Genomic DNA, 27,442 nt, shown 5'->3' with positions numbered 1-27,442 from the left:
TATATTGATCACATGTTGAAATGACAATTTTTATATATTAAGTATACTGTTAAAATTAATTTTATGTTTATTTTTACTTTTTATTATGATACAAACTAAGAAAATTACAATCGGAGCTCACATTATATTTGTATTGAACAGTGCTGGTCTATAACATAAATATTCTACATACTCTGCACAATTCTTGCTCAGTTTCCTAGTTCTAGTTTGTAAGTCTCACTTTTTTTTTTTTTTTTTGAGATGGAGTCTCATTCTGTTGCTGAGGCTGGAGTGCAGTGGTGCAATCTCAGCTTACTGCAACCTCTGCCTCCTGTGTTCAAGTGATTCTTCTGCCTCAGCCTCCTGAATAGCTAAGACTACAGACATACGCCGCCACGCGTGGCTAATTTTTGTATTTTTAGTAGAGACAGGATTTCACCAAGTGGGCCAGGCTGGTCTCGACCTCCTGACTCAAGTGGTCTGTCCACCTCGGCCTCCCAAAGTGCTAGGATTACAGGCGTAACCCACCATGTATGGCCAGAAAACATAATTTTGAATTAAATGACATTATCACGTTTTTAGGAAGCAGAGGAGGTAAGAGGTGATAAGCAAAAAAGAACCAAAAAAAGAGAATGATTTATTTATGTAGGCATATTGAACAATGTATGTTTATAGTTTTATCTTTAATACAGAAAAACACTTATTAACTTCATGCATTTTAATTAACTACTTTATGGATTTAGGTTTTAAAAGCACTAAAAAGCACTATGTGATTTTTAAAAATGTTTCGGTATTCCCCAAACTGGCTTAAAATAAAATTCTGTTATAGCAATTTCACTATAATAAATTACAAGGCACAATCCAAGTTAAGATAGATCTTTTATTTTTATTTTTATTTATTTATTTACTTAATTAATTTATTTTTTGAGACAGAGTGTTGCTCTGTCGCCCAGGTTGGAGTGTAGTGGCCTGATCTCGGCTCACTGCAAGCTCCGCCTCCCGGGTTCACGCCATTCTCCTGCCTCAGCCTCCTGAGTAGCCGGGACTACAGGCGCCCGTCACCATGCCCGGCTAATTTTTTGCATTTTTAGTAGAGACGGGGTTTCACCGTGTTAGCCAAGATGGTCTCGATCTCCTGACCTCGTGATCCGCCCGCCTCAGCCTCCCAAAGTGCTGGGATTCCAGGCATGAGCCACCATGCCCGGCCTATTTATTTATTTTTGAGATAGGGTCTCACTCTGTCACCCAGGCCAGAGTGCAGTGGTGCAATCTCAGCTCAACGTAACCTCTGCCTCCTGGGCTCAAGTCATCCTCCCACCTCAGGCTCCCAAGTAGCTGGGACTACAGGCACGCACCAACACCTCCAGCTAATTTTTGTATTTTTATAGAGATGAGGTTTCACCATGTTGCCCAGGCTACTTTTGAACCCCGGGGCTCAAGCAATCAGTCCACCTCAGCCTTCCCAAGTGCTGGGATTAAAGGCGTAGGCCACCATGCCCAGCCAGATTTTTTTAATATAAAAATAAAGATGGGATCCCATTATGTTGTCCAGGCTAGTCTCGAACTCCTGGCCTCAAGCAATCCTTCCCCCTTGGCCTCCCAAAGTGCTAGGATTACAGGTGTGAGCCATCTCACCTGGCCTAAAATAGATTTTTACTTAATTAAATTTTACATGAAATAAGTAAGTCTACTGGGCTCAAAAATGTCTATTTTTAAGGTTGTAATTTCATTTAAATTCTCTTAAAATATCAACTCATCATAATTTACTTTCATTCCTCTTCTTTAAACTCCGTAAAGTGTTAAAATTCTTTTATTTTTATTTTGAGACAGAGTCTTTCTCTGTCACCCAGGCTAGAGTACAGTACAGCGATCACAGCTCAGTGCAGCCTCCACCTTCCAGGCTCAAGCAGTCCTCTGACCTCAGCCTCCTGAGTAGCTGGACCATAGGCGTACACCAGCACCCCGTGCTAATATTTTTATTGTTTGTAGAGATGAGGTTTTACTATGTTGTCCATACAGGAAAATTCTTTAAAGAAACTATTTAATGTAAATTTAATTAAGGCAGAACATAAATCTCTGGTATTAGCAATGACTTATACCCAAGAGACCATATCTTTCACTAGAGATTTCCTTTACCAGATATTCCCAAATGAGTACCATAATAAACATTTAGAGAATTCATTAAGTGTGACTAATGGAGTTATAAGAAAAAGAAATTCATAGCCTAGCAGCCTTCATAGGTATCACGATGAAGGGGAAAAGCCAATGCAGAAAATATATTAAATAACATAAAGTTCAGGGTTAAAACAAACTCGACCATTTTTTTCAAAACATCTTCAATATGAAATGAATAGCTTAGCAGAGCATCTATATATATACAAAACCAAAAACAACAATTTTTTTTTTTTTTAAAGAGAGACAGGGTCTCTCTCCACTGCCCGAGCTTGGGAGTGCAGTGGCACCATTATAGCTCACTGCAGCCTCCACTTCCCAGGTTCAAGCAATCCTTTAGTCTCCCTAACAATTTATTATATTATAAAACAATAGAATTCTCCATACACTTCTGTGTAAAAATATACAGGCTACCACCAAGCATAGGAAATAACACAGTCCTGAAGTTCAAATTATTTTAACTCTAAAAATATTAAATGAAATTATGATTTTAATATAATTCGACAAAAGATGTCAAAGAACAGGATACTATACCAAATAATTAACAAAAACATCACAAACTCCTTTTTCTGCTTCTAAAAAGAAAACACTGAAAACAAAAAACAAATTCTACATTCTAAGACAAATCAACACACACAGTCATTTTAAAGATAACTTTTTTTTCCTGATTACAAAAGGATTCCCTGTATTACCATCTGGTCTTTTGTTTTGTTTGTTGTTTTTGAGACAAGGTCTCGCTCTATCACCCAGGATGAATGCACTGGCTCGATCACAGCTCACTGCAGCCTCGAACTCCCAGGCTCAGCTGATCCTTCTACCTCATCTTCCCAAGTAGCTGAGACCACAGGCATGTGCCACCACGCCCAGCTAACTTTTAAATTTTCTGTAGAGATAGGGTCTTGCTATGTTGCCCAAGCTGATCTTGAACTCCTGGACTCAAGTGATCCTCCCACCTGAGCCTCCCAAAGTGCTGGAAATATAGGCATGAGCCACTGTGCCCAGCCATAATCTGTTTATTATAGAAAAATGGAAAGATACTACAAAGCACGTGCATACGCGCACACACGCGGAACTCCACGACCCGGAAGAAATCTTTTTTCAGCACCTGTTCTTTTTTCCAGGCACAACTGTGTATGATTGTTTGTATTTCATTTTTAGTAATATACACTGAATTCTGTGTAGGTCATTAAATATTGTTTTATAACATAATTTAAATAGCTGGACAGTATTCCATTGGATAGCTATACACAGGTGTAATAAATGATTTAGTTTTTTAAACCTCTAATGGAAACAGCAAGATTTTTCCAATTTATTGCTATTTTAAGATTTGTCCCCTTTTTTTTTTTTTTTTTTCTTTTTGAGACAGAGTCTTGCTCTGTCACCCAGGCTGGAGTGCAGTGGCCGGAAGCCGCCTCCTGGGTTCACGCCATTCTCCTGCCTCAGCCTCCCAAGTAGCTGGGACTACAGGCACCCGCCACCTCGCCTGGCTAGTTTTTTTTTTTTTTTTTTTTTGTATTTTTTAGTAGAGACGGGGTTTCACCGGGTTAGCCAGGATGGTCTCGATCTCCTGACCTCGTGATCCGCCCGTCTCGGCCTCCCAAAGTGCTGAGATTACAGGCTTGAGCCACTGCGCCCGGCCTAAGATTTGTCCTTTTGTACAAATCTTTAAATGTATTTCAGATGTCCTAGAATGAAATTCATCTAAATGAAACTGCTAAGTCAAAGGGTATGTACTTTTTTTTTTTTTTTAAGACGGAGTTTCACTCTGTCACTAGGCTGGAGTGCAGTGGTGTGATCTCGGCTCACTGCAACCTCTGACTCCCTCAACCTCTGACAACCTCAGCCTCCCGAGTAGCTGGGATTACAGGCACGCACCACCATGCCCAGCTAATTTTTGTATTTTTAGGAGAGATGGGGTTTCACCATGTTGGCCAGGATGGTCTTGAACTCCTGATCTCGTGATCTGCCTGCCTCAGCTTCCCAAAGTGCTAGGAATACAGGTATGAGCTCCCATGCCCGGCCTGAGTATGCACTCTTAAGACTCTCAATACATGTATCAAACTGCCCTCCAAAAAAGCACCAATTTACATTTCAACCAATGAGTATGAAGTGCCACATTCCCAAGCAACACTGCCCTTATTATTCAATATTTTTAGTCTTCATAAATCTGTTAACTGAAAAAACTTGTCATTTTTATTTGCATTTCTTGATTTCTAGTATGGGCGAATACTGTTTCACATGATTATTGGCTATCTGTAGTTTTTCTTTTGTTCATTTTCTATTACTACTTATATAGATTACTTATATATTACAAATATTTACCCATAATGCTTTGTCATATATATTAGAAACATTTTTCTTATTTTGTCACTTAGCTTTGGTTTCTGGCATTTTTTTGGCATAAAGAAGTTTTAAATATTTATGTATACATATAAAAAGATGTATGTATATCTATAAGAAGATATATCTTCTTTTATTAGTTATTTATTAAAGCCACTTATATCCTGTTCAAATTTACCAACAAAATTGGAATGTAATGTTAAGTTCTGTGCAAACTAGACCTCTTCATATTTGGGTAATAAAAATTTAAAACTAGCCAGGCTCACTGGCTCACACCTGCAGTCCCATCTACTCTGGAGGCTGAGGTGGGAGGATCACTTGAGCTCAGGACTTTGAGACCAGCCTAGGCAACATAGTGAGACCCCACTCTTTAAAAAATAATAATAATAAAGTAAATAATAAATAAAATTCAAAACCATAAATTTTGAGAATATCATACTGTTGAACAAAATTTTAAATGTGTGTCTAAAGTAATAAGTTTTCTTACTTAAGGACCCATTTCTGGCACACTTCACTCATCCTGGGCAACAGAGCAAGACACTGTCTTAAAAAAGAAAAAAAAGAACTCATTCCCTTAAAATTATATGCTTTTTGGCCCGGTGCAGTGACTCATTCCTGTAATCCCAATACTGTGGGAGCCTGAGGTGGAGGTGGGAGGGATCTCCTGGGAGACACAGCAAGACCCCTCTCTTTTTTTTAATTATATGCATTTTTCTGGTATTGCAAAGTCAAGGGATGTTGCTTCATCACCAACTCAGCATGTGAATTGTAGCCATGCCACTCAGGAAGCCAAATATTTTCTCTTTTGTTTTGATACCTTCAACATGAGGAGAAAGGCCAATCTCTTCATACATTAAAATGAAATTAGTACTTTTAGTTGACATCTGAACTCACAGCAAGATGACCCCATTTGTAAAACATGACTACACTCAGGGTTTCCATATATGTAGTCAGGTACCACATAATGACGTTTCAGTCAATGACAGACCACATATATGACTGTGGTTCCAAAAGATAATAAAATGTAGCTGAAAAATTCCTATCCTCTAGTGACGCTGTAGCCATCATAATGTTGTAATGCAATGCATGACTCACATGTTTGTGGCAATGCTGGTGTAAACAAACCCACTGCACTGCCAGTCATGTGAAAGTCTAGCACATACAATTACGTGCAGTACATAATACTTGATAAGGATAATAAATGCCTATGTTACTGGTTTATGTATTTTCTATACTTTTTATCATTATTTTAGAGTGTACTCCTTCTACTTACTAAAACAAAAAAGTTAACTGTAAAACAGCCTCAGACAGTTCCTTAGGAGGCACTGTTATCATAGGAGATGACAGCTCCATATGTGTTACTGCCCCTGAAGACCTTTCAGTGGAACAAGATGTGGAGGTGCAAGACAGTGATACCGATGACCCTGACCCTGTGTAGGCCTAGACTAATGTGTGTGTTTGTCTTCACGTCTAAGAAAAAGTTTTTAAAGTTTTGAAAAATTAAAAATTTTTAAAAAAGAGATACAGTAAAAGAAGAAAAACATAAAGAAAATACTGTTGTACAGCCGTACATGTTTATGTGTTAAGCTAAGTGTTATTACAAAAGAGTTTAAAAGTGTAAAAAAGTAAACAGTTGGCCGGGCGCGGTGGCTCAAGCCTGTAATCCCAGCACTTTGGGAGGCTGAGGCAGGCGGATCACGAGGTCAGGAGATCAAGACCATCCTGGCTAACACGGTGAAATCCCGTCTCTACTAAAAACACAAAAAGAAATTAGCCAGGCGTGGTGGCGGGCGCCTGTAGTCCCAGCTACTCCGGAGGCTGAGGCAGGAGAACGGAGTGAACCCGAGAGGCGGAGCTTGCAGTGAGCCGAGATCGCGCCACTGCACTCCAGCCTGGGCAACAGAGCGAGACTCCGTCTCAAAAAAAAAAAAAGTAAACAGTTGGCCGGGCACGGTGGCTCACATCTATAATCCAAGCACTTTGGGAGGTCGAGGTGGGTGGATCACCTGAGGTCAGAAGCGCCACTGCACTCCAGCCTGTGCGACAGGAGCAAGGAGCAAGACTCTATCTCAAAAAAAAAAAAAAGTAAAAAGTTTATAAAGTAGAAGTATTACAGTAGGCTAAGGTTAATTTATTATTGAAGAAAGAAACAATTTTCAAAATACATTTAGTGTAGCCTAACCAGATGTATTTTTAAAATATACAGTAATGTACAGTAATGTCTTACGCCTTCACATTCACTCACCATTCACCCACTGAGTTTCCCAGAGCAACTTCCAGTCCTGCAAGCTCCATTCCTGGTAAGTACCCTATACAGATGTACCATTTTTTATCCTTTATGCCATGTTTTTACTGTACCTTTTCTGTATTTAGACATGTTTAGATACACAAATACTTACCCTTGTGTTACAATTGCCTACAGTACTCAATACAGTAACATGTTATATGGGTTTGTAGTCTAGGAGCAATAGGCTTTATCATACAGCCTAGGTGTGGAGTAGGGTTTACCATCTAGGTTTGTGGAAGTACACTCTATGAGGTACCACAATGACAAAATCGCCTAATGCATTTCTTAGGACTTTGTCACCATGTATCATTAAGTGACACATGACTATAGTTATATAACAATAACCAAAGGAAAATAAAAAAAGAGGGACTATTTACATTGTATCCTTACATATTAAACCTTCCATACCTTTTGGGATAAGAATCTAGTATCCAGTTCTCACTACACATAGCTTTCCCTCACTTTCTATCAGAAATGAGATAGGAGTCTCACCTTTCTGGCATCAGAAACAGATCACAAATCCTGAAAACAAATTCACAGGGTAAACTGTTTCATTTTTAAAGAGCTATAGATTTCTGTAGATCTCTAATTTGCTACTTTTCCTACATCTAAAAGATGACCAAAAGCTTTTTAGAAACATTAAACAAAAAAAAAAATAGAATTAGCACTATTTCTAACAGAACATTTTACCTATTTAAATATACTGTAGAATGAATGCTATATTACAAAACTGATGAATTCCAATTTTTAGTACTTTAACAGATTAAATGTTCAAGTTCAAGTGTCTTTTTATACAGGCTACAATGACATGTATTAACGTAGCTTAACATTTAGCCCAGGTTAGATTTTTTAAATCCCACTCCTCCAAAAACAGTGACTTGCCACCAGCTATAGGCTCTGAAATTATTTATTTTATTTATTTTTTTGAGATGGAGTCTTGCTGTGTCTCCCAGGCTGGAGTGCAGTAGCGCGATCTCAGCTCACTGTAACCTCTGCCTTCTGGGTTCAAGTGATTCTTCTGCCTCAGCCTCCTGAGTAGCTGGGATTACAGGCGTGCGCCACCACACCCAGCTAATTTTTGTATTTTTAGTAGATATGGGGTTTCACTATGTTGGCCAGGCTGGTTTCCAACTCCTGACCTCAAGTAATCCGCCCGCCTTGGCCTCCCAAAGTGTCAGGATTACAGGCGTGAGCCACTGGGCCCGACCTAGGCTCTGAATTTTAGACAACAAAAAATAGTTTTTCACAAACTTTTTAACTTACTCTCACCTAAAGGCTGGAAAACCCCAGTGAAGGCTTTTAAAACTCATCAGACACAGAAAAAAAGAAACAGCTTTAATTGTAGGATCTCACTGACACAAACATAAGGAAATTCTGAGTTATAGATACCTCACATTAAGCTTTTTCCACTGACATTGTAACTTCTGTCAACATTCAAAGAAAATTCAACCCTGGTCAAAGGTGACAGTTGACAATCCTGGAAGCTAACATCCTCTGTTTATTTGAACAAGTTTATACTCTCTGCAGAGCGAACTGAAGTTCTTCTTGTCTGCGACTTGATCTCCCCAAGTTAAAGCGCTATACTTTAGGGTTGTGAATTCTGTCTCCAAGACTTAACTTCACAATCCACTCCCAAGGAAAAGTGCTGAGAGAAAGTAACCATCATAAATGGAAAAAAAAAAAAAAAAAAATTCTGAGACTATTTTCTAATGGCCTTTGCAGAGCTCTAAACATACAACAGTTCAGTTGTCTTAAAAATTAGCCCAAATAGGCCGGGTGCAGTGGCTCACACCCGTAATCCCAGCACCTTGGAAGGCCGAGGCGGGAGGATCTGAGGTCAGGAGTTCAAGACCAGCCTGGCCAACATGGCAAAACCCTGTCTCTACTAAAAATACAAAAATTATCTGGGCATGGTGGCACACGCCTGTAGTCCTAGCTACTTGGGAGGCTGAGACAGGAGAATCTCTTGAACCCGGGAGACAGAGGTTGTCCAGCCTGGGTGACAGAGCAAGGCTCCATCTCAAAAAAAAAAAAAAATAATAAATTACCCCAAATAAGTAAAATTCTTAAATCTATCCCAGAAATCATGACTAATAGCTCTAAAAAGCTTTAATGCAACAAGAATCGGACCAGAAATCCCCTCAAAATAAAGTTGTAAATAAAATGAGTAGGACTGTTGAGTTCTCAGTACAGATGTGTATGTCAACACAAACCCACTACACTGGCACAAATGATCCTTTTGTTTATAAACAGAGGCCAAGGAGACAGCTTATAGCTCTTCTTCTATGATGTATATGGTAATGCCAGGGGAAGAAGAACGAAAGACAACTTACAATAAAAATTAAGACTTTCTCTGCTTTAATATAATTTCCACCAGAATTATATACCTTAATTGGAAAAATATTTATCACCATCTTCATCAACATTAAAAGAATCCTAAACCTATAAAAATATTTTCTATTCAAAAACCAACCAGACTCCGTTTGGGAACACAAAGAAATATAAGCCTCAAAGAAACAAAAGGTCTTATAACAAAGCGGTAGTAGCCGGCTCGCCTTTGCTGTACACTAGGTTAGGGATGCAGCCTCTGGAATGAGCCCTGCCAAGACCAGTAATGTGACCTTGGACAAATTACTTAACTTCTCTGTGGCCATTTCTTCATCTTCCATCTGGGAATAATACCCACTCCTCTGAGAATCACGAGTTAACACACGGCCAGAACTGAAAACAAGGTCTGCCCAGTACACTGTCAGTGAACGGTAAGCATTCAGTAATATTTTTATTATCTTCATACTTGAAGGCATTGGAACATTTTCTCAAACTCTGGGTTTTGGACATAATTTGAAGGAGTTGTTAATTGCTCACCTCTTGAAAGATCGCATCATAATGATTAGATACATAATCAGAATATCTTCCCAGGTGAGCCGTGGTAAGCAGAGCTCTAGCCCAGAATGATGAATAGTTATTTTTAATACAAATCATGGATGTGGCTGTTACTGGCAACTTCGGCCTGATTTCCCATATGCAAAGAAATCCCCTACCAGGGGAAAACAAGCAAAGTTAGAAACCTGTTGGGTTTGTCCTGTTATCATTACGGGGTAAAGCCAAATTCACATTTAGTAGCCTGATGGGCATTAAAAATATTAGTCACCAAATTAATCCCAACAAATAACAATAATTGATTGGCTCATTGATGTATTTCCCCTTGTCTTCCCCAACCTTTCTCTAACTAGTCAGAAAGGAAAGTTTTCATATTTTCTGAGAATCTCATTACTGCTCTCAAACCATGCTCTGTATCTTAGTATAATTTAAAAAATGAGTCAGCACAAGCACCTCAAAAAACTAGCATAGAATATGAAGCTATTTCTCTTCATAACAGAAAAGTGCAAAAAAATTTTTAAAAAGGTTATTCAGGGTACCAAAGGTAATAGAAGAATACATGAAGAGTGAATGTTGTAGTAGACTTTGCAAGCTAGCTTCCAAAAGCAGGTAGAAAAAGATGAATGTTCCTTATCAATCAATACAAGTATTCATCATCTCAATGGTGTCATCCATGTGAAAATGGACATAGTTATTAAGAATAAACCTAAAGAAGAAACTATCTTATATGTGACAAATTATAACTTCTCCTTTCCTGAATATTGGGGCAGCAGGGGAATAGGAAGTCAAGATACTCCAAGTATTAACTTCATTTGCAAATTGAATTCTACATAATTGTGCACCATGCTAATGCAATACTGTTTTTAGTAATGTGATCCAAATGAAAATTTAGAAGAGGTAAACTCCCCCTGAACTGCAAACACATCTGAATGTCAATTCAATTAGGAGTCTATTTAGTCATTACACTTCTTAGAATAAAGCGAGTTAAAGGCCAGGAAAAGAACACTTGCTTTAATCACTGAAACTATCTACACATATTTCTCAAGGCTCCACTTAACTCATCCTGCAACGTTTATATTAAAAGTGACCTACCACTTAAGTTATCCAGGAGAGTCACGGAAGAGTTTTAAAGCTGACGGTGATTCCTCCTCAGCTCTACTACCATACCCTAAATTTCGCCTTGTTCTTAACTCTTTTCCATGACACTGTGTATGGCTTTTAGGCAAGTCCAGAAAAATGGCTATCATTACTACTTAACATAAACCATGGGGTTCTGTATCATGTAAACCCAGGGCAACTCCTCTTTGAAGCACCGACATTCAAGGCTCTACATAACATGTTTCAACTCTATCTTAGTGCTGTATATTTTCCAAGTACCTGCAAGGAAACAGATAGCAGCACCTCCATTTTTCTGTTAATTGTGCTTTTGTTGCTGTTCTAAGGCTGTTAAACTTTGAAGAGAGTTGGGAAAAGACAAGAACATGTTGCCTTCCCGATTGGGTATTCAGGCTTCACTCAGTAAAGCTATCATGAAGTAGCGCAAAGGGTCAGAGACAAACCATATGGCATCTGATGTTTGTCTGTATAAGTTTAAAATAAAAATGTAACACTACAAGAAGGTTAACATGTGGACCTAATTTTGAAAATACAAACAGGAAGCACCCCCACCCCAATATTACCATTTAAAAAAAAGGAAACCAAACCTCAAAGATACCTTCCAAGGAAGTGAAGGGTGTGACCCAAACTAACAAAAGTAATAAAACATCATTTCAACTCTGAAACCATCAAAAGTGGGGGTCTCATTCAACCAACTAAAAATCTAACACCTGTAAATTACTCTTCTCTTTTGATTAGTAAAAACGGCATAGATTTAGACTTGCAAAATCTTCTCCAAACTGACATAGGCTTTTCGGTAGCAGAGGATCACCATTAATAAAACACCCAATGTCAAGATTTTACTTCAAATAAGGCCACTATAATTAAGAGTGAATACAGTTTTAAAAAATGGCTATCACTCTAATGCTTACAGCTTAAATTTAAGTACAAAAACTGTCTGATCAATGGAAACTAGATTGTTAAGTTTGACTTTCTTATTCCCAGAAACAAGCATAAAACTGTTGTTTTTCCAACATTGCAGGGGAAAAAAACCACTTCTGATTTTAGAAGAGTTCTATTCACAAAGCTCAGAATTAAAAATATTTTCGTCCTTTAAATACCACACATTTGAGGACAGCAATAGTGTGGAGCTAACTTTGAAGCATTATTTTTATTAAGTTGCACAGTTAAAGTATTTTGATACTTTGATACGTTATAGTATCAAAATAAAAGGATATTCTTCTGAAGAGTCCAGTAACCTGGAATTGCCAGATAGCTTTTTAAAAGAATAAGTTTCAAATTATCAGAAAAATCATACAAACTAGGGTTATTTTGCTTCCTTTTGTAGGAATAATGCAGTAATCTACACTCTTAACAGAAAGGGAAAAAATGTGTCACAGATAGAATGTCCAGAAATCTGTGAATAACTTTATGAGATACAGACATGTTTGTAGGGCACGAAAATAGTTAGTCTTCCTTGGATTCCACCTGTAACCTGCATCTAATCTTGAGCATGTTATTTACCTATCTATAACGTCTTCCTTTTACAATAAGACTACTGTGTCACCTACCTACATAACAACAAGCCAAATAAACCACAACAAATGGATTCATAATATATAAGCCTAACAAAAATTACAGACAATTTGAATACTAACAATACTATGATGTGAAAAAACTCGACTTAAGTATCAAAAAGTAATTAGCGGCAACTTTAGTCTTGATGTGGCTTTTACATATGTAAATGACATAAAAACAATCAAGAGAGGAAGAAAATGGAGATGAGATGAAAAGTCAGAGCACGATAGGAAGTGTTGACCAAAATATTTATGTTGTAACACTCCAAACGATGATAGCACATTTTTCTCCTACTATCATACATACTAGGAAGTACACACCTTAAATTTCTTAACACAATCCATATTAACAACCTGTGGGCAAAAAAATGCAAGCACTGAAAAGGTGAGAACTGATGAGAAGGTGGGATAGTTTATTTAGTTGGGTATACAGCAAAGATTTTGTGCAGAGTTTAGCTTCAAGTTATGCAATAACCAAACTGCTGGTGATAGAAATCAACTTTTTTTAATTTTTCTGATGGTTTGCTTTACAACAACAACAAAAAATCTCCATTCCTTCCCTGTGTCTCAATCTGGAGCTTGAAATTTCATCTTCCAGAGGCTACAGTAGCAAACAAGTCATCTCCTAGATAACACACTTACCTGACCCAAGGCGTGGTGTTGTTTGAATTAAACGTAACAGATAACACAAATTGTCACATAGGAAGTTTTTCTTTAAATCCGCAGCCCCTTCTCTCATTTAGCCCTGTCCATTCCAACAACTATGATCTTCCATGAGATGGAAACTGGTACCCAAATGAATAAACAAAACAACCCGAAGCCTTAAAATAAAATCAATCAATAAGATTCTCCTCATTTGAAATGATCAGAACCACTCCAATATTTGCAGTGTTACAAAATAAAATTTTAAAACAAGAAAGGCACACTCAATAAGATACATCCTCACCTAGGAACTGACAGGCAATGAACATAACGCAAGCAAATGGACAATAACAGAATGTTGGGGAGAGAAGCACAGTTCTATTATCTTAATTGAACGATAACAAAATTATCTGAAATAATGTAGACCCAACAGCTGAAAGCTTATTATGGCCCAGGCGGCTATCCAACAGCTTTGGAAACCTAAGATCCAAGCAGACCATAAACACCACTTGAAGACTGAAAAAAATGACATAAGCCCAAGCATGATATTCGGTGTCACGCTGGCCCTTTCAAAGGGCATTCCCTGAGGACACTGCAGAGAGAATGTATGGAATTGTATCTAGGCAAAGATCTATATACTGCATGGTGCTTTGGGAAGAGCACGAATCTCAGTCCTTGAAGTTTCAATCCCTGGATACTCAACAAACAGCCATGTCACCCGAGCAGGTCACTTACTCCACCTATCTGGGCCTCAGTTTCCTCATTTGTACAATACAAGAATGTGGCATCATCGCTGGGTTCCTTTCCAGCTCTAACATTCTTTGACCCACTTTTGGCACCATTTATTTGATACAAGCTATGGTGGGATCACAGGGACCAAAAAGAAAAGAACTGACTCTGGCTCTTTGGGAAAGAGAGAATCGGTATCTCTTTTAGCCTTTAAAATTCTTGTGGTTTTCATTAATCCCGTCTTCCTAAAAGCTGGCACTTGTTTTTCTTCTTTGCCTTTTCCATCACTGCTGGCTACAAGTGTTTGCAACCACCTCTTGCTCCGTGTGAGTTCTTTCCTCTTTGATCACCCCGACCATCTTGCCAGATTCCTTTAGCCTCAGACCAGCTTTTGTGATACAACAACTCCCCTTCCGACTCTCCATATCTATCCCCGACACCAGGAGCACTTTTAACCCTTTATCCCTGACTAGAAAGAAAAAGCACACTGTATCCCACGGCCACACGAACGAGCCCAGGCCTGGCGGGTCCTGATGTGGGATCCCGCCCCCCAGAGTCTTATCGAAACGTTCGTATTTGTTGTCTTGACTCCTTATAAGGCCCTGTTTCTTGAAGCTTTGCTAATACCCCCCACCGCACCAGGCACCCCAGCAGGCTCATCCCATCCCCGGAGTCCCGAGCACCTCTTTTGAAAAAAAGAAGTTAAAGCAAGGAAGACGGCTGGGGCTATTCGGAATTGCAACGTGAAAGTGTGAGGCGGCTGACAGCAGCCCCCTGAGCTCCTACGAGGTCGGCGCGGGGTCCCCACACACCCACTCGGACACACGCGCACGCAGCCTTTAAAGCGCACGCCCCCCAACGCGCCGCGGCGTTCGCACGTCCCCCTCGCGCGCCCCGCATTGCCCCCAGCCTCCCCGGCAGCCAGCCCGGACCCCCTCTCCCCGCGCGCGCCCCTCGCCCAGCGCGCAGCCACCGCGGCCCGGGAGCGATGGCGGCGGCGCGGCCCTGACGGGCGGCTGAGCGGCTGGAGAGCGGGCCCCGCCCGGGCTGGCTCCCCGGCCTGGCTCCCCCGGCCCCGGGCCCCGGGCTCGCCCCGCAGCGCCTACCTCGCTCGGCCCCTCGGGCGCCCGCGGCTGCTCCGGCCCCGCTGTCTGGCTTGCCCGCCCGCTCCCTCCCTCGGCCGGGCCGCCGCGCGGAGTCGCCTGCGCTGGGTCCCCGCCCGGGGTGACGGCTCCGGCCGCCGACTCTCCTCCCGCCGGGGCCCGCGGGGGCGCGCGCGCCGCTCACGCGCGGAGGCCCGGGTACGCGCGCCGCTGGCAGCCCGGAGCGCGCCCCGCTTCCTGGTTCCGCCCGGCGCGCGCTCGCTAGCCTTCGGTCCCTCTCAGTCTCTCGCACCCCCTCCGCGGCCGCTCCTGAGGGACCCGGACCCCCTCGGCGCACCCGAGGTGGCGGCGCTCTCGGCGGGGCGGTGCCGGCGCCGCGCGCACCCCCTTTCTGCGACGGTGGGGTGTCTTCCCGGCTCGGCTCCCTAGCCGACCCCGCACCGCAAGCACATGCTGCTTTGTTTGGGTTGAGTCGACCACCACTGGCAGGGCTAGGGCGCACTGTCGTGGTCGTGTTGATTGGCCCCCTCCGCGGCCCGCCCACCTCCCTCCCTGGGAGCCCAGGCCCGCGTTCCGGGTCCTCTCCCTCCCAGGCCGAGGTCAGAAGTCCACAGCGGCCCCGATCAATAATTATCCTGGGTTTGCCCCCGGGAGGGCGTCTCAGCCAGGGCTCCTGCCGCCTGCATGGGCACGGCAGGAGTTGACATTCACCCAGGCCGAATGCACCTGTCTGTGTTCCAGGGTGAACCTACAGGGTACGGGGCGCCTGGGGCCGGTTCCCTTCCTGGCTAAATCTGGCTGGCTCCCACCAGTCAGAGCTGCGGGAGGGACTGCTCTCTCCAGAGAAGAAAGAATAAACAGGGTCACCGGTAGGATCCAGGGAAAGGGGGTCCCCCAGATCCTTTCCACGTGATGGGGAGGGGGTTGCGGTGTGTGGGAAGCCAGCCTGAGTCACCCACTCTCCTCCCCTCTGCTTCATCTCGCTCCCGGAGCTGGCCAGCGGTTTCCCTGGCAACCCTCCAAGGACTAGCACTAAAGCAAGACATAGGAAAGCTCCAGAAGCCCAGCTGCACGTGCCAAAAGAGAGAGAAGGACCCCTCCTGGCCCCACTCAGACGCACACAGCTCCCCTGTGTGTATGCAAAATGTTCATGTCCAGAGATGGCCCAGAGTTGCAAGTTCTCCCATAGTCCTCCCTGGGCAGCTCTTTCCAGCGGCTTTTTCTTCACCTCCAGAATGACACCAGCCACAAAGGTCTCCAGCTGGTCAAAAAACCCTTGTCCCCTATCCAGGCCACTGCTCCAGTCCCACACTCTGGGCCAACACCTGGCACAGTGCTTTGCACAGAGTAGGTTCAGGGAGCTTGGAGGCAGGAGAAGGAAGCAGGAAGCAGGATGGATGGGCCAACCAACCCCGAGCTCTCTGGCAACCTCCCTGACAGACACTGCCCATGCATGATGTTTTGACACTCAGGCGCTCCATGTTCTCCGTATTTCTCTTTTCTTTTCTTTCTTTTTTTGAGACGGAGTCGCTCTCTGTTGCCCAAGGCTGGAGTGCAATGGTGAGGTCTCAGCTCACAGCAACCTCCACCTCCCAAGTTCAAGTGATTCTCCTGCCTCAGCCTCCTGAGTAGCTGGGATTACAGGCGCATGCCACCACATCCAGCTAATTTTTGTATTTTTTTAGGGGTTTCACCATGTTGGCCAGGCTGGTCTCGAACTCCTGACCTTGTGATCTGCCTGCCTCAGCTTCCCAAAGTGCTGGGATTACAGGTGTCAGCCACCGCACGTGGCGCATGTTTCTCTTTCTTGTGAGCTTTCATCCCTGCACCATGCTGTTCCCTCTGCCTGGAATGTCCTGCCTTCTTGGTGCCCGCAATTCCATAACATTTGCTTCAGGTAGCATGACCTCCCTCCTTGTTTCCCACTGTGTTGTTCATGCCTCTATTACAGTGCTTCTTGTGTTGAAGGACAATTTCATGTTTTCATGTTTCTGTCTCTATCCCCAAGGGCTGACACAATATCTTATTCACTTTTAAATCCCCCTACTCATGTTCAAGCCCAGAACAGACACTCAATAAATATTTTTGGTACAAATCCTATGCTCTAGGAATGGAAATGGAGGCTACAAGGACTATGCAGTCATTAAGAGTACAGGGTCTAGCCCAGTGTGGTGACACATACCTGTGGTCCCAGCTACTGAGGAGGCTAAGGTGGGAGGATCACTTGAGCCCGGGAGGTCAAGGGTGTGATTATTGTTATTTATTTTTTTGGAGACAGAGTCTCACAAAAAAAGGTCTCAGTGTGGTGGCACAATCACAGCTCACCGCAACCTCCTGGACTCAAGCAATCCTCCTGCCTCAGCCTCATGAGTAGCTGGGACCACAGAAGTGCACCACTACTCCCAGATAATTTTTTTAAATTATTGTAGGCTGGGCACGGTGGCTCACGCCTATAGTCCCAGCACTTTGGGAGCCCAAAGTCAGGTGTTCGAGACCAGCCTGGCCAATATGGCGAAACCCTGTCTCTACTAAAAATACAAAAATTAGCTGGATGTGGTGGCATGCGCCTGTAGTTCCAGCTACTCGGGAGGCTGAGGCAGGATAACTTCTTGAACCTGGGAGGCAGAGGTTGCAGTGAGCCAAGATTGCGCAACTGCATTCCAGCCTGGGGCGATAGAGTGAGACTCCATCTCAAAAAAAAAAAAAAAAAATGATTTGTAAAGACACGGTCTCACTATATTGCCTGGGCTGTTCCAGAACTCATGGCTCAAACAGCCCTCCCCCCTCAGCCTCCCAAAGTGCTGGAATTACATTTGTGAGCCACTGTGCCCAGCCTGAAGCTGTAATGAGCCATGATTGTGCCACTGCTCTCCAACCAGGGCAACAGACAGAGTGAGACCTGTCTCAAAAAAAAAAAAAAAAAAGTACAGGTTCTCAAACCAGACTCTGTCAATTCCTTGAGCCAGGTAATCTTGAGTGTGTTTTCCTCTATCTTCTTGTTTGTAATGTGGTGATAGAGATAGTACCTACCTCATCAGGTTGCGAGAAATAAGTGTTTACTACACGTAAGGTGCTTCCCTGTAAAGCACTATATTAACTATTACTGTGGTGTTTAGTAGCAGCTAAGATGAATACTCCTCTTCCCAAGACCCACCAAGGTCTAGGACTCAAGCCAGCTGGTTTGTTTAAATGTCCTGAAGGGGGCCAGGCGCGGTGGTTCACACCTGTAATCCCAGCACTGTAGGAGGCCGAGGAGGGTGGATCACCTGAGATCGGGAGTTCGAGACCAACCAACATGGAGAAACCCTGTCTCTACTAAAAATACAAAATTAGCTGGACATGGTGGCGCCATTACAGGATTACATGCCTGTAATCCCAGCTACTTGGAAGGCTGACCCTGGTTGACCACTGGCCACACATTTGCTAAGAAAGGGCACTGTGGGAACATCCCTTTTTCCCTATGGGGATGAATCCTTCCATAGGGGGATAGGTCAGTACAGGACCCTGGAGCCATGTGAATACGATATAGGACACTCAACAGATAAGAAAGTGGGGCCACCAGATCTCCAAGGCCTCAGAATGGTGTGGCCTCGGTTTGGAATGGGTTCTGCAGTTTTGGAGGGCTCTGTCAGTGCCCCTGCTTACTGAGGCAGGAGAATCACTTGAACCTGGGAGACGACGAAGGTTGTGGTGAGCCAAGATCGCACCATTGCACTCCAGCCTGGGCAATAAGAGCGAAACTCCATCTCAGAAAAAAAAAAAAAAAATGTCCTGAAGGGCGGGTGGGAATGCCTCTTGATTCTTCCATCTCTAGGCACATCTCTGACTGATGGTCACCAGGCACCAAGCTAGACCTGGCTGAGCTAGACCTGGCTGGGTGTGTGCACAGATGCCAAGGACAGAATGTTCTGGGTGACTACCTCCGCAAAACAGAATGTTGTCATCCTAGGATGGGAAGGCCTGACACCTGCTTCTCTGCTTGACAGTTCTGATGGGGTGAGACCCTCTTCTTCTAGGCCTCAGGAACATATTCCCTTAAGTTGAGGGGACACCAGATTTAAGACATGACAGAAAGAAAGAAATTGAACAGGAAGCTAGGATCCTGAAAGACCCCACAGTCCAACCCAGAGGGAATGACCCAAGGAGGTAGCTGGAGATGCAGCAATGTCCACTGGAGGGCCTCATCCCTTAGTGCACTGGCCTGAGCCAGGAGAGAGGCTTGGGGGAAGAGCCTGGGGGTCTAGTCCACAGCTCTTGTCCATGCATGCCCCTGCTCCCATCCAGGACTGCCTGCAGCCTCCTCCCCTCTCTCTCTCATGGATGAACACATGGCTCTCGGAGCAGGCAGCTCCCCTACTTCACATCCTCCCTCACTCTTGCCTCAGAGATCATGAGGTCATTTTCTGAGAACATCATTGAAGCCACAACCATGATCCCCTGTGGCCAGAAACCAGAGACCTTCGTTATTGTGGCTTCCCTCCTGCATCCCAGGAGTCAGGCTGACCCTGGGCGACCACTGGCCACACATTTGCTAAGAAAGGGCACTGTGGGAACATCCCTTTTTCCCTATGGGGATGAATCCTTCCATAGGGGGATAGGTCAGTACAGGACCCTGGAGCCATGTGAATATGATATAGGACACTCAACAGATAAGAAAGTGGGGCCACCAGATCTCCAAGGCCTCAGAATGGCGTGGCCTCGGTTTGGAATGGGTTCTGCAGTTTTGGAGGGCTCTGTCAGTGCCCCTGCTTACTTCTGCCAGAGAATTGGTGGTGAAAAGTTAGATCTGGTTCTAAATCCCAGCTCTGCTAACTTACTAGCTGTGTAACTTTGGTCTAGGTACTTAATGTCTCTGAAGACCTCAGTTTCCCATCATGTGTAAGTCATAGTGCGGAGGTAAAGTGTAATATATGTTTTAAATGCACAAAAGACCATAGCAACTGTTGTTGCCCCTCCAGAAAGGCCATGGGGGACAGGAAAGGGCAGAGACTAACTTTTCACCACATACCCTTTTGAATCTTTTGTTACAAAATACATACCCCATGTGCAGATGCTCCCTATTAAAACATTAGTAAAATGGACAGTTTTTTTTAAAGGAAAAAGGAGAGTATTTGTGAAGGCAACTAAGCATTGTGCCTGGCACTTGATAAAAAAGCATTTTCTGTCTTTCTTTCCCTCAGCCCAATCCCAGCCAGCGTGCTGGGCCAGGAGAGAGCTGGTGCTTTGTCACATGGAGGGGAGGGGAGAGGGCAGGAGCGATGGATGTGCAGAGGCATGGAGAACTCGCCACCTGGAGAGTCTCACACACCCGCTCTCAGTCTTGCTCCTGTGTGCCTCACCGAGCTGGGCTCCCTTCCAGTCAGAGCTAAAGGCTAAAGGGTTGGCTCTCTGGAAAGGCCAAGGATCCCTGACCCCGCCTCTTGGGACAGGGTTGCTGGGCCCTCTCCACCCAGAGTCCTGGGGAGATGCGGCATTTTCCAGGGAGGGTGAGGCAGACACAGAGGAGGGAGCAGAGTGCCACTGCAGCCAGTATCTTGCTGGCTTGCTGGGCAGGTTAAGAACTCAAAATTCAGCCCAGCACCAGGCAAAGATGAGGCTGTTGTCGCCACTGCGGGTGGAAAAGCAGGTCAGTGGGACCAGAGCAGGCAGAGGCCAGGGCAGCAGGGGGAGAGCCTTCTGGGAACCATGGTGGAGGCGGTCAGTGAACAGGGGGCTGCCCTGAACTGTCAGAGCTCTGGAAGTTCTGTGCTGTTTTAGGGGCCTTCATGAATCCAACAAATATTTATGAAGCCTCTGTTGTGGACAAGCAGTGGGACATAGCCCTTTAGGCAGTGTGTTAGGGCCATAAGAAGGGGCCTGTAATACAGTTGGGATTGAAGGGCAGAGGAGAAAACACCCAGCTCTACTGGCCAAGGCCTCTGAGCACCTACAATGCACCAGGCACTGACTCTTTTTTTTTTTTAGACAGAGTCTCACTCTGTCACCCAGGCTGGAGTGCAGTGGTGCGATCTCAGTTCACTGCCACCTCCGCCTCCCAGGTTCAAGTGATTCTTCTGCCTCAGCCTCCCAAGTAGCTGGGATTACAGGCGTCTGCCATCACACCTGGCTAATTTTTTTATTTTTAGTAGATACAAGGTTTCACCATGCAGAGTCTGTGCCAGGTTGGTCAGGCTGGCCTCAAATTCCTGACCTCAGGTGATCCACTCGCCTCAGCCTCCCAAAGTGCTAAGATTACAGGCATGCGCCACTGAGCCCAGCCTGTGACTGGGTCTTAACAGAAATCCCGGCAGTGGGTCTTGCTATTTCTTTACAAGTGAGGACGCTTAGATCCAAGAGGCAGACTCACTCATTCGAGATCCTACAGCAGAGCCAGGGTCTGCACCAGGACCTTATGACTCCAAAGCCTTTGTGTTTTCCTCTAGGCCACACTAACCCTAGGAAAGATGAGGCCAATTTTACCAGGTGGCCAAGGGAGGAATGACATTCCAGGTAGATGGAATGAAAGGGGCTAGTGCTTGGAGTTGAGAGGCCAGTGTAAGGGGAACGGCCTGGCCGAAGCACTTTCTTGAGGCTTGGAGCAAGGAAGATGTGGGTAGATCTGAGACTAAAGAAACGAAGAAACAATGAGAAACAGATTGTACAGAAAGGAATCCCCTCCAGTCATAACAAAGGAAAGTGGCAGTGTACTGGGAGGTGTCGTGGAAGATGCTCAGCCCGCTCGCACACAACCCTCAGAGGGCTTGAGATCAGGTACTGGGCTGGCCGAGGCACAAAAGATTTCTTGTTCGGCTGTAAGGAGGAGAAACTAGCTCAGCGGGAAGAGAGGCCTGATAGTCATCATGGATGAGGATGAGAAGCCAGGTTTGACCCAGGGCCGCCCAGGACACTGCCAATTCCACTCAGTTGCCTGGCTCTGTGTGCCCTCTCTCCACTCTCCAGGATCCTGGGCCTGGCCCTGCGATGAGGGGGCTGCAAAGGGTGGGCTCCTCCTGCCCACCTGACTGGCTGGGAAATGTGAACCTGGCACAGACTCTGCATCCTCTTCTCTTTGTCCAGAAAGAAACCGGCCTACAAGCCTCTCCCCCAGGCAGGCAGGCTGGGCAGCTGGGCAGAGGAGGCAGGACTCCCCTCCTACCCACCCTGTCCAGCCCCACACCCTTCCCCTCATGCTATTCCCAGAAACAGAGGACAGTCACTATGCCTCAGGCAGGATGGCCTGTGTTCTCTTGGTGACTTCACTGTAAGGCGACTTCCCTGAAGAGTGGTGGATAGGGGACAGCTGCAGGAACACGCTTCACCCGAGCTTCAGCAGCAACTTCCCTTCCCCCAAATGTGCACGGAATTCCTCACCCTGTTCATATAAACACACACCCTCCCTAGGTCCTGCTCTGTCTTCACGGACAAGAACGGGGGTGGCATTTCTACAGGGAGGTCCCAGGGCCTGGCCTCAGAGGTGGGGTGTACTCTGAGCATGGGCCCATGGCCCCACTTCTAGAAGCCTTCTCCGGAGGGAGCTGGAGTGCAGGTAGACTGTGCAAGCAGAGGCAAGGTGGGGGTGAAGCAGGATGTTTAAGTGCTCCAGGGCTTCTCCCCTCTGCCGCAGGGCAAAGAGATACTTCCTAGAAAGCCTCCAGCTTTCTTGGGAAGGCCCTTCACCCCTACCCCACCTCCCCTCTGGCTCCCATGTAACAGGAACTCTCCTTGAAGAAGGGACTTGGAGCACAGGAAACAAAGGCATCTCTGTACCACCTCCCTCCACCCCCAAGGAAGGTCAGGTCAAGGTGACCTCAGTCTGTTCTCCCCAGGGTAGGGGCATGGGCAGACCTGATTGCCAAGGGCAAGGCAGAAAGGGGACCTGGGATAATTCTTTTTTTTTTTTTTTGTTTGAGATGGAGTTTCACTCTTGTTGCCCAGGCTGGAGTGCAATGGCGCAATCTCAGCTAACTGCAACCTCCACCTTCCTGGTTCGAGCGATTCTCTTGCCTCAGCCTCCCAAGTAGCTGGGATTACAGGCATGCGCCACCACGCCCAGCTGAATTTTGGAATTTTAGTACAGACGGGGTTTCACCATATTGGCCAGGCTGGTCTTGAACTCCTGACCTCAGGTGATGCACCCGCCTCGGCCTCCCAAAGCGCTGGGACTACAGGCGTGAGCCACCATGCCTGGTCCTTTGGGATAATTATCTTAATCCATAAACTCAAACCCACCTTCGTGTAAGTGTGCACGGAGCACACTGTCGCACTCAATAGAGCAGGCTGGGTGAGAATGGAGGTGCTATGCTCCGCACCACAGAACAGTGGTGGGCTAGCCCAGCCCAGGGAGGCCTCTTCACTCTCCCAGTGTGTGCCGGGCTTGGGGAACCCTAGAAAGGTTATACTGAGACCCTGCTCACAAGGCCCAGCAACTTGGATCCTGGTGCCATATGTGCACTTACTGGTCAAACAGCTTTGGGCAGGTTTCTTTCATGGACTAATCAAAGGGTGTGATTCTGGCTCTGACTGCCTTCAAGGTTATTGAAAGGATCCATTGAGTTGAAGAGCACAACCATGTTTGTACAAATGCGCCTCCATGTAGTTCAGGATACGAATATAGTGTGCCAACTGCAGCCTAGGCTGCAGACTATTATTATTCCTAATAAAATATAGGAGGTCTTCTTTTGGAGAATATATTTCTTTTTTTTTCTTTTTTTTGAGACGGAGTCTCACTCTGTTGCCCAGGCTGGAGTGCAGGGGCGCAATCTCGGCTCACTGCAACCTCCGCCTCCCGGGTTCAAGAGATTCTTGTGCCTCGGCCTCCCAAGTAGCTGGGATTACAGGTGCGTGACACCACGCTCAGCTAATTGTTTTGTATCTTTAGTAGAGATGAGGTTTCACCATGTTGGTCAGACTGGTCTCAAAGTCCTGGCCTCAAGTGATCCTCCCACCTTGGCCTCCCAAAGTGCTGGGATTACAGGAGTGAGCCACTGCACCCAGCCTGGGGAATATATTTCCGTAAGATTTCTAAAATCTTTCCTCACTCCCCATCTAATGCTGTGACTTGGATTTGGGGGTGACGAGCAATTAGGGGCAAGTAGGCCAGCCTCAGACCCCAGCTCAGTAAGACCCTCGACAGTTTCTGATCTTCCTGAACCCCCATCCCATGGCCTCAGTTTTCTCCTCCACAGCCTGGTTCCCCAGAACCACTAGGGTACTTTGTGGTGGGAAATCGCAGAGGCCAAACCAGGGGACTGAAAGCAAAAAGAAACCCCAGGCCGGGCGCGGTGGCTCAAGCCTGTAATCCCAGCACTTTGGGAGGCCGGGACGGACGGATCACGAGGTCAGGAGATCGAGACCATCCTGGCTAACACGGTGAAACCCCATCTCTACTAAAAAAAAAATACAAAAAACTAGCTGGGCAAGGTGGTGGGCGCCTGTAGTCCCAGCTACTCAGGAGGCTGAGGCAGGAGAATGGCATAAACCCGGGAGGCGGAGCTTGCAGTGAGCCGAGATCCGACCACTGCGCTCCAGCCTGGGCGACAGAGCGAGACTCCATCTCAAAAAAAAAAAAAAAGAAACCCCAAATTTGACATTTTCAGGTAGTTGTGTTATCTCGAGCCACAATGACAGTCACCTCTTCCGCTAACCCAACTCTGACACCCTTCCCTCTACTCCCTTAGGTGCCCTTTGCCCATCCTGGGAAAGTTCCACAGCTCCTCCTCCTCCCCACTGCATCTCAAAGGGAGAACAGGCACAAAGAAATGGAGAGAAACCTAGACAGAATCCACCTAATGATGGAGACCTAATGAGACAGGGAGAGACACAGAGAGAATAAAAGCCAGAGGAGGGGCTGGGCGCAGTAGCTGATGTCTGTAATCCCAGCACTTTGGGAGGCCGAGGCGGGCGGGTCGCCTGAGGTTGGGAGTTCAAGACCAGCCTGACCAACATGGAGATACCCTGCCTCTACTAAAAATACAAAATTAAAAATACAAAATTAGCCAGGAGTGGTGGCATATGCCTGTAATCCCAGCTACTCGGGAGGCTGAGGCAGGAGAATCGCTTGAACCTGGGAGGCTGAGGCTGCTGTGAGCCGAGATCGAGCCATTGCACTCCAGCCTGGGCAACAAGAGCGAAACTCCATCTCAAAAAAAAAAAAAACAGGCCGGGCGCGGTGGCTCAAGCCTGTAATCCCAGCACTTTGGGAGGCCGAGACGGGCGGATCACGAGGTCAGGAGATCGAGACCATCCTGGCGAACACGGTGAAACCCCGTCTCTACTAAAAATACAAAAAAACTAGCCGGGCGAGGCGGCGGGCGCCTGTAGTCCCAGCTACTCGGGAGGCTGAGGCAGGAGAATGGCGTAAACCCGGGAGGCGGAGCTTGCAGTGAGCTGAGATCCGGCCACTGCACTCCAGTCCCGGCGACAGAGCGAGACTCCGCCTCAAAAAAAAAAAACAAAAAACAAAAAAACAAAAAAACAAAAAAAAAACGCCAGAAGGGGAAATATGCAATGAAAGACACAGATATTCGGGGCCTTATAGTCAGAGACCAAATGAGGAGACTGTCAACCAAGGGCACAGCCACTGGACACAGGGTCAGGGTGGGTGGCATGGGAGGGCTCTGAAAACACAGCCACATACCCTTTTAGGCCCATCCTTCCCATTCTGTTCTCTGGCATCTCAATGCTAGCTTTTTAGGACCTAGGACTACCCACACTAAAGCCAAGCCCAGCCCAACCAAGACAGATGTTTGGTGGGTGGGGCTGCCTGCTGGAGCAACAGGCCTCTGCAGGCCCTGGAGGAGTCTAAAGAGGTGGCTGCCTGGAAGACAGCAAGCAGGACCCCCTCTCTTAAGCAGGCACCCCCACCCCATCAGGTGCCCAGATGTCAGTACATGGCAAGGGTGGCCCTCTGCCCTCCAGACCTGGCCGAGAGGACTTGAAAACCTGAGGAATCTGCTCCCATCAACTGACTTCCACACCTCCCTGAAGGGAATTGCTGGAGGGCACAGGTGCCAAGTGGGACTCACCCAAATGTGGCAATGGATTTGTATCCAGCCACCGACAGGCTGCATGACAATGGCGAAGTCACTTCCCCTCTCTGGCCTTTGTTTTTCCACTTGTAAATCATCTTTATGGTCATTTCCAGCTGTGGCACTTGGCTTTCATTCCAGGTGATCCCCTAGCTCTGTGTCTGACCCTCCCCTGCCAAATCCATTGCTCAGAGTGGGAAAGGAGAGGAGAGGGGCTATACTTCCTCCTCCCTGGGGCCCCCTGCAGAGTATCTGGCAAGCAAGGCTTCCCTACATCCTCCATGCACCCCCTTAGAGTTTTCAATTCCTTTCCTCGTGATCCTGCCAACGAAGACACTGTGACCACACAGGGAAGGTGGGGAGAACCCAGACATTTTGGTTTCTGCAGCTTTAAAGTTCTTTTTTTTTTTTCCTCTGAAGTTAAAAGAATGAAACCGGGAGAGGTAGTAAGGGGCAAGAAGAGAGAGTGGGAATGGAGAGAAAAGGGCAGCTCTGAGAAGCAGATGGGGAGGGAGGCAGATGAGAATGCACCCGCCCCCCACCCCCAGCCCAGGACATGCAGTCTTGGCTCAGCTGTGCTGTGAGTGGGCAGCTGGGCTGGCCCCTCCTCTGGTGCTGCCAACCCGCTGCCAGGCAGAGGGGAGGCCCAGAGGAGAGGGAAGCTGGGCAAAGGGGATGGAAGGCGTCCAGCCCGACCTTACCAAACCCCTTGGGCCTCGTGGGAAGGGGCCTCTTGGAGAGGGGGACTGAGGCTGTAGACAGGATGTTCACTGCTGTGGCAAGGCCTGTAGGCAGTTTCGAAGTTGGGAGGACTCAAGACGGTCCCTTCCTGGACTTTTCTGAAGGTAGAACCAGCCTCATAAATAACTAGCCTGGGTGAACGGGGGCTTTGGTTAGTTTATGGATCACAGTCGGCTGGTGAGGCCACGCGCCCACTGTGTGGCCCTGGGTGGCCCTGGGCAAGCCCCTTCCCCTCTCTGGACTTCCACTTCTTACCTGCAAATTATGGAGAGGGGGAGGGCTGAAACACATGACTGCCAAGGTTCTTTCCAGTTCCTCCGTCAGGGTTGAGTTTAGATGGCGGGAGTAAAAGGAGGGAGGTGCTGCGGTGGTGGGCTTCTCTAGCCTCCCTACAGTTTTGCCTCTGAGGTCACAAAACCTGTGGCCCCCAAGACACACACGCGCACACACGCGCGTGCACGCACACCCCCCCCACATTTGTGTTTTAATCTAGGGGCTCAAAAGATGACACGCGTCAGAGCTGGAAGGCATCGCCAATTGGTCCACCCTTCCCTCCTCCCTTTTTGCGGATGAGAAAACTGAGGCCCAGGTTTGGGATTTCCAGAGCCTGGGATTTCCCAGCACCCCCCACCAACCACATTCCCCCGGCTATTCTGACCCGCCCCGGTTCCGGGACGCTCCCTCGGAGTCGCAGCCGAGGGCCGGCTGGGACTCCCGGGGGACCCCGCCGTCGGGGCAGCCCCCACGCCCGGCGCCGCCCCGCCTTGCCGCCCGCCGGAACGGCCGCCGCTGTTGCGCACTCGCAGGGGAGTCGGCAACCGAGGGCGGAGGCAGGGAGGGAGCGAGCGGGGCTGGGAGGGGTGCTGGCGCGGGCTCGCGAGCTGTGTATGG

At 46.5% G+C, this 27,442-nt stretch overlaps 1 protein-coding gene across 3 annotated transcripts in view; it reads right to left on the bottom strand.

Annotated features, from left to right (window-relative positions):
- The window catches only part of LOC117066965 (signal transducer and activator of transcription 5B), a 93,895-nt gene extending 66,960 nt beyond the window's left edge, over positions 1–26,935 (bottom strand). For 2 of the 3 annotated variants that reach the window (XM_033182979.1, XM_033182981.1), the window contains exon 1: positions 14,808–15,010. The gene's annotated coding sequence lies outside the window, so the exon portion shown is untranslated. Of the gene's footprint in view, positions 1–14,807; positions 15,011–26,806 lie in introns of those variants that run through there. The other variant, XM_033182980.1, reaches the window with a different exon arrangement.
- Between the last annotated feature and the right edge of the window lie 507 nt (positions 26,936–27,442).

The sequence above is a fragment of the Trachypithecus francoisi genome, unplaced genomic scaffold (assembly GCF_009764315.1).
Source record: "Trachypithecus francoisi isolate TF-2019V2 unplaced genomic scaffold, Tfra_2.0 Lachesis_group20, whole genome shotgun sequence".
Lineage (NCBI taxonomy): Eukaryota > Metazoa > Chordata > Mammalia > Primates > Cercopithecidae > Trachypithecus > Trachypithecus francoisi.
Note: the sequence above shows the minus strand (reverse complement) of the source record. Positions and strands in the feature narration are given on the sequence as shown.